Raw genomic sequence first — 6742 nt, forward strand, 5'->3', positions numbered from 1 at the left:
TCCCCACACCCACCAGTCACTAGATTGGCAGGTGGCAGCACCTTGTGCAGGGCTGTGGGGAAAGGGAGTGCAGGTAGGCCCTTCATGCTTAGAGGGATTAAGAGGAAGGCTGCCAATCCATGGACTCAGATGCTCAGGGAGGGAGGGCTCCCTGGGTGGGACCCAGTTTTCTGTACTGGCTCGAGACTGGAGTGTCAGTTATGTGCATCTAAGGGGCTGAGGGCTGCAATCTCAGGGGCCTGAGCAGGGAGCATCCAAGTGGATCTGTCCTCACTCCCAGCACCACTCCAGTCTGTGCAGCCATCTGGACAGTAAAAGCAAATCCAAGCAGGTACCACTGTTATGGATTGAATGTTTGTGTCTCCTGACACGGTATATTGAAACCCTAAACCCCAATGTGATGGCACTTAGGGGTGGGGCCTTTGGGAGGTAATTAGCTTTAGATGTGGTCTTGGGGGTGGGGCCTTTATGCTGGGATTAGTGTCCTTATAAGAAGAGACCAGAGCCTCCTCTCTCTCCATGTGCTCTCACCAAGGCCATGTAAGGACATAGCAAGAGGAGGCTGTCTGCAAGCCAGGAATCGAGTCCCCATTAAGAACTGAATGGGCCGGCACCTCAACCTTGAACCTCTGGCCTCCAGGCTGTGAGGAATGCTTGTCAGTTGCTTAGGCACCAGTCTGTGGTGTTTTGTTATAGCTCCTGAGCCAGTGAAGACAACTAGTATTACTGGTCTGATGGCACCATCCTCAGGTAGTGGACCACTCAGACTCCAGGGGAACTCGTCGGCTGGATGCCCAAATCAGACAGACTCATGGGACTGTGGAAACCCTGCCTGGGGTGTCTTCTATTTATTTCATTTTTGTTTTTTAAATTGTTATTTGGCTTTATTGTCACAATTCAAAGGCAAGAGGGGCTAAATAAGAGAGATGTTTGATGTTCGGCTAATTCCCCAGATGGATATTGGTGAATTATAAGACATGACCTCTCTTCCCAAATTTTTGGTTGTTTTTTTTTTTTTTTTTTTTTTTTTTTTCTCCTGCAGCATATGGAAGACCATCAGAGCTGCACCTGGAAGCTACGCCACATCTGATCCTTTAACCCACTGCACAAGGTTAGGACTTGAATCTGCGCCACAGCAGTGACTCAAGCTACTGCAGTGATAACACCAGATCCTTAAACCCCTGGGACACAAGACAGCTCCACCCCCGGATTTTGGTTGTTTTTGTTCCCCTACTTCCCTGTGATCCAGGGCTGTAACATATAAGAAGGCTGAGAGCAGCTGAGACATAGGAGAGTCCATTCTGTGCCCGGTCTGAATTCTGACCTGGTGAAGGAGGCCTCTGACCTCAGTGCCCCGGGTCCTCACTCACCCATCTGTCTCGGCCCCAGGAATGCCTCGGTTAGAGGCTTTGAAAATCAGGAACTGGGAAAGTATGGTGGTGACCATAGGCTCCTGACTGTTTGTACAGTGGGACAAATAGTCTTGTTGGACGTTGAGCCCCATCTTGTAAACCGCAGGGAAGAGGAGCAGATGTGGCAAAAATGGGACCTGCCACAGGTGGATTTTGAATGAAAGAAAGCACAAAAAGTTTGAGAGAATATCACCTGGTTTATTTGAGAGAATGTCACCTGCGAGGGCACATAGACGGAATAAAAGAAAAAAGGGGAAATCCTATTATTATTATTATTTTGCTTTTTAGGGCCGCACCTCTGGCATATGGAAGTTCCACTTCTATGGGTTGAATTGAAACTGCACCTGCCAGCCTAGGCTTCAGCCACAGCAGTGCCGGATCTGACCTACACCACAGCTCATGCCAACACCTCATGGATCCTAGTTGGGTTCATTACCACTGAGCCACAATGGGAACTCCATCTTTGAATTTAAAAAATAAAAATGAAATTAAAAAAAAAAATTGAGCCGAGTTCCTGTCGTGGCGCAGTGGTTAATGAATCCAACTAGGAACCATGAGGTTGCGGGTTTGATCCCTGCCCTTGTTCAGTGGGTTAATGATCCGGCGTTACCGTGAGCTGTGGTGTAGGTCGCAGAGGTGGCTCGGATCCCGCGTTGCTGTGGCCCTGGCGTAGGCTGGCAGCTACAGCTCCGATTAGACCCCTAGCCTGGGAACTTGCATATGCCGCGGGAGCAGCTCAAGAAATGGCAAAAAGACAAAAAAACAAAAAAAAAAAACCTTGAGCCCTGGGCTCTGGGCACTACCTGTCTGAGCATACCTCAGGGATACAATGACCTGTGAGTAACTATACTAGGATCTGCACTTTTACTTTTTGAGATTTTCTTATCTGGTACCTGCTCAGATTTTCATTTTGTTTTTAATGGAAAAGGGAACTCTAGTGCTGTTAATTTGTGTCTGTTATCTTATTAATTTGTATCCATTTGTTTCTAATTAGTTTGTGCCTGTTGAGCCAGAGAAAATATTTCTGAACCTTGAGAGCTAACATTCTCATAGGACCTTTTTTTTTTTTTTTTTAATGTATTTGAGTGAATTCTATGGCTTCTCATTTAATCCTCCCAATCTCCTACAAAGTAGATATTCTGATTATGTCCATTTTAAAAGTGGAGAAACTGAGGTTCAAACAAGGCAAGCAACTTTTCCAAAGATATATAGCTAGTTGGTGGTGAAGACTAGAACTCAGTCCCAGTTAATGTAATATGAGCCCATCTGTCAATTTCATGCCTTCCTGATTACCTGTTGTGTCATCAATACATTTAATCAGCTCATTTCCATATCTCATTCATGTGAATTTTCGTCAAAGGAAGGACGGAAACAGATTAGATGAGATCGGGCCAAGGAACAACCCCGAGGCACTGCACCAGAGACCCCCTCTGCCAGGATGGCCTCAGAAGCATCCAGATGTTTGGGTGTTTCAGATGCCTCCTCCTTCCATTCCTGTGATCTTTCGGGGGTTTTTTAATCAGTTGAGATTTGAGGAGAAGCAGATCTTGGGCGATAGGGAGGCACTCCTGCTCTTCTGAAGGGAGCCGACCCCAAGATGGGAGCACACTGGTTCCAAGGTTTGGGGTCTGGGGACTAGATCTGCTCCAGTGCACAGAGTTTTCTCCAGATCTGGCAGAGCTGCCTGGAGGTCACATGTGGTAAATAGACAAAGGAGCTCAGCGCCGATTGGACAGCTCTGGATCCTGTGCTGGCAGAGCCTCTACAGACGAACTCCACTGCCGGGAGACACCCTGGTGACGAGATGCTAATTTTGCATGTCTCTTTCCCAGGATGCTCAGTAGTGCTTCTGATTCTTGTTGTTAAATACACTTTGCTATTTATTGATAAATAGATGCACGGAAGGAATTGTTAGAGGATGCATATCATCCATACTGCAAATGTTGTTTGTAAACTCGATTTGAAATATCACTGTAAGGGTAAAATGAGGAAATATGTGAGCTTTAAATAGTGTACACAGCAAGCAGAAGTTTTGGCTGGTCCGAAGGTAGTGAGTTATCTCAATTGATTGTTCACAGTCAGTTACAGGTCGAACTCCTCGTTCTACTCTTTCCCCCCTTCTCACTACTGCACTTGACTAGTCTTTTGCAGGGCTGTCCCCGTCTAGATGTAAAATACACTTAACTTGTCTTCATCTTAATTTAAAAAATTTGAAAGTCAATATTATTATTGAGATTAAAAGCTAGGAATACAAAATTTGTTTAAAGTAGCCGTTTTCCTTCAGAGCTAACAACAAATATGGGAAAATTCATCACAGAAGCTCCCAGCTACACCCTCCCCCCCACTCGCCCCAATCAAATAGGTATGGTAAAAGTAGATATTCTGAGACCAAGAAAAGGAAATGAGGTAATGGGGTGGGGTGATTAAGGATTTTATTTTTCCCACTTTTTAATAGAGTGGGGTTTTATTTAATTTCCACATTCTTTAAATCATTTCCAAAAAAAGAAAAAAAAAAGTCTTTTAAGATATGAGTGGATTGAAGTTCCTGTCATGGCGCAGTGGTTAACGAATCCAACTAGAAACTATGAGGTTTCGGGTTCAGTCCCTGGCCTCGCTCAGTGGGTTGAGGATCCGGCGTTGCCGTGAGCTGGGGTGTGGGTTGCAGATGAGGCTTAGATCCCGAGTTGCCGTGGCTCTGGCGTAGGCCGGCAGCTATGGCTCCGATTCTATCCCCAGCCTGAGAACCTCCATATGCCCCAGGAGCAGCCCTAGAAAAGACAAAAAAAAAAAAAAAAAAAAAAAAAGATATGTATGGATTTTTAAATGTTTCAATATCAGTAAGATAAAAGATTAATATTTGGTAGTACAACACTTAGTAGACAAAATTAGGAGATATTTCAAAGTTGACAGTCCTCTTAAGTTTTGAAGATAAAGAGAAAACATTTTGGAGGAAGAACAGCTAAGTCCAAGATTCTGAAAATAGAGAAGGTGGGAGAAGAGCAGAGTATATCGTGGGACTCACCGGTCGGGGCTTAGAGCTGCTCTCTCATCCTGGTTCTGCCCTTACTTGTTGGGGGTGGTGTGTGTGCCTACTGTATGCCAGGATCTAACCCATGCCATAGCAGTGACAATGCCAGGTCCTTAGCCCACTGAGCCACCAGGGAACCCCTGCACTTTCTAGTGCAACCTTGAGAAAGCCATTCTGCTGCCTCTTCATCTAAGATAAGGTGTTATGACAGTGATCTTCCTACTCTTTTGCTGATTGAAATATAAATTCCTAACAGCATCAGAAGCAAGATGCAGTACTGTGTAACTATCATAAATGTGTATATAAAAAGGAAATGATTTAGTTTATCCTTATAGGTGCAGACAATTCAATGTACCTTGAGAGCACACTGGAGTTCCTTGTGCTTCCATAAGTATGGTTAATCTTGAGGCGACAATACAAAGAGGTAAGAAGTACACTATCAGGAACCCAGGGCTCCCTGTGGGTGCTCTCAGTCTAGATCCTGTGCCCTTTCGTGTTTGCCTCTCTGCTTCCTCAGTAATGAATAAACACAAGGTGAACCACTTTGATTACAGTGGATTGTTCAAATGATGATCATAACACCACCAGTTAACACAGGCCTATTGCATCTGAAGAATAATTGCTTTGTTTATGGGGTTTGGGTTTGTTTTTTTGTTTTTTTGGTCTTTTTTTAGGGCCACAGGTCAGCACATGGAAGCTGACCCAGGATTTGACCCAGGCTAGGGGTTAAATCCGTGCTATGGCTGCTGGCCTACACCACAGCCACAGCAATGCAGGATCTGACCTGCATCTGAGAGCTACACCACAGTTCACGGCAATGCCAGATCCTTAACCCACTGAATGAGGCCAGGAATGGAACCTGTGTCCTCATGGATACTAGTCCGTTTCATTAGCACTGAGCCACAATGGGATCTCCTGAAGAATAATGGTAATAAACAAGAATAACCACCCATTGGGTACAGTCAATGTTCTATATTTGCCAAAGAGAACCTTTATCTTTTTGTTTGTTTGTTTTGTCTTTTTGCCATTTCTAGGGCCGCACTTGAGGCATGTGGAGGTTCCCAGGCTAGGGGTCCAATTGGAGCTGTAGCCACCAGCCTACGTTAGGGCCACAGCAACGCAGGATCTGAGCCGTGTCTACAACCTACACCACAGGTCACAGCAACGCCAGATCCCCAACCCACTTGGCAAGGTTAGGGATTGAACCCACAACCTCATGGGCTCTAGTCATATTCGTTAACCACTACGCCACGAAGGGAACTCCTAGAACCTTTATGTTTGTATTGTATTTTATAAGGTGCAAAGTATTATCAGATTACTTATTTCATTTAGTATCTTTACAAGCCAGTCAAAAAAGTATGACAGACATTACCATTTTACAAATCAACTGTTTCTAAGAGACCACATGGGTAGCTCAAGGTCAGCCAGAGTTCATAGTTCATTACTTGCAGGGCCAGAATAAATTTTCTTCTGCAAGGGTTCTCCCTGATACCCACCCGACGATGAAAAACTGATGGCAAAACAATGGCATGAAACCAGTTGGTGTGGTGTCCTGATCAATGGATGCATTGCAAAAAAGAAGGACAAAAATAAATAAATGGATAATAAATGAGATAGGAAGAGAGAGAGGAGTACTTGGTGCTGGAATGGTATGAACATGGACATTAAGAAACGAAGACTGAGTCAGTTTCTCTGACTTAGAAAGTTCTCATTTTACAGGTGAGAGACTCCACAATTGCATCCATCTTGACCTATATATCCTGTCTCCAGAAGATTCTTAACCAGATAATAATAACTGCAAAGCAATAATGGCCAGTGAAACAAGGAGACCAGTCTAGAGTAATATGATTAATCTAGAAAGAAGAGTTCGGGGATAGTTCTTCCCTAAAACTTGTATGCTAAAATAGGGTTGCCAGATAAAATACAAGATGCCCAGTCAAATTTAAATTTCAGATAATAACGGAGATTTTTTTTTAATATGTGTACCCCAATATTGCATGGTATGTCCTGCTGTCATTGCATACACCATAATTTGAAGCCGAAATAGTCTTGATTTGCAAAAGCTCATATTTAAGAGAGAAAAGTTTTCTGGTTTTCCGATACGAAAATCTTTTAACGCTTTATTAAAAATGCAAAGCTTGGTAGACTGTTAAGCCAGTACAATGATCTTCCTGCTCTCTCTCCTTCACACCTAGAGCACCCAAACCTTTGGACTTCCCTCTTCTCAAGGAACAATCCAAAGACAAGGGAAGCTCCTTTTCTTAATCTGTTGCCGTCCTCCAGTTATCCTCGCTGGCAAGTT

Source organism: Sus scrofa, chromosome 9 (genome assembly GCF_000003025.6).
Source record: "Sus scrofa isolate TJ Tabasco breed Duroc chromosome 9, Sscrofa11.1, whole genome shotgun sequence".
Lineage (NCBI taxonomy): Eukaryota > Metazoa > Chordata > Mammalia > Artiodactyla > Suidae > Sus > Sus scrofa.